The 1,315-nt window shown below is 37.6% G+C and overlaps 1 protein-coding gene across 1 annotated transcript in view; it reads right to left on the bottom strand.

Moving 5' to 3' along the window:
- Positions 1-1,315, bottom strand: part of LOC107706658 (frizzled-7-A-like) — a 5,551-nt gene extending 4,236 nt beyond the window's left edge. The window contains exon 1 of the mRNA XM_016510441.1: positions 915-1,315. The gene's annotated coding sequence lies outside the window, so the exon portion shown is untranslated. The remainder of the gene's footprint in view (positions 1-914) is intronic.

Genomic DNA, 1,315 nt, shown 5'->3' with positions numbered 1-1,315 from the left:
GTAATATTACGGTTGAACCCCTGATGTCACATGGATTATTTTACCGATCTCCTTGCTACATTTCTGGACGTTGATCGTGGTAGTACCCTTGCTGTCTATGAGAGGGTCAGAGAGCTGTCAGATTCCATCAAAAATATCTTAATTTGTGTTCCGAAGATGAACGGAGGTCTTACGGGTTTGGAACAACATGATGGTGAGTAATTAATGACAGAATTTTCATTTTTGGGTGAACTATCCCTTTAATACTTATTCTTTAGTACTTGTAACCATTTAAACAGTTACTGGCATCTCTTCCAATTTTCTTAGTACTAACTGAACAGACACACCTTTCTAGTAACTAACCTTACTAGTACAATTTATAACTGCAATTATTAAAGCAGCCATTCTGACTAATCATTACATATGACGAGTATAAAGCAATTGTAACTAGTGAGCAAAACTAGTAAGCAACTAGTTAAATTAAGACAACCCTATTAGAATTCAATGGCAACATTTTCAATTTGTTTCCAGAAACAATGGGAAACTTAAACTGTCAGTATAAGGTTAATGACTGGCAGGAAATGTATTACTACTAGTATGCAATTATTAAGTACTAGTGAATAACTGGATAAACACTAGTCACACTATTGGAAGAATAGTCTCTAATGAACAATTATAAATAAAATTGAGAAAGATACAAGTCACTATCGGATTACATACAAGAAAATAATACAAAACATAAAATGTATAGAAGCTGTAAGTTAAAAAAAAAAAAAGCAAAAACGAGTTTCGGGGAACTTTTAAACAAAGGAATGTTTCACGGACTAAAACTAAGTCGTGAGATTAAATCTATCTACACACATAAAACTCTATAAAGAGACTTAAACTTCATCCATTGTCGCATAAAACCCGAACACAAACAAATGTAAACTTACTAGAATGTTCGTGTTCCGCGAAACTTGTGCTACAATGGGATATTCCTCCAATCCGATCTGGAGCTCCAGACGTGTCCGATCACTCGTAGGCTACTTGGCGAATCACAAACTATCCTCCAGCTCAGAGTTTTGCGTTCATGTATTCATGACCCCTTTTTTCGAGACTACTCCACATATTTCATCATCAGAATCCCCAAACATCTGCCTCCTTTTGAGCTCGGCCCTCCTCTCCCTTACAACACAACATAAGAAACTTTCTCCGCCACTCCTGTTGAATCTGCAGCTCTAGCTCTGTAAAGTTGATACGCTGACTCCACATTGCTGCACAGTAATGATAAAACGGTTTCAAGCAGCCCTTCAATCGCGGTCCCAAGCGCTTCTCCGCGGGGCGCCTTGAAACC

Source organism: Sinocyclocheilus rhinocerous, unplaced genomic scaffold (assembly GCF_001515625.1).
Source record: "Sinocyclocheilus rhinocerous isolate Xijiao unplaced genomic scaffold, SAMN03320098_v1.1 scaffold1285, whole genome shotgun sequence".
NCBI lineage: Eukaryota > Metazoa > Chordata > Actinopteri > Cypriniformes > Cyprinidae > Sinocyclocheilus > Sinocyclocheilus rhinocerous.
This window is presented reverse-complemented; position numbering and strand designations above follow the sequence as displayed.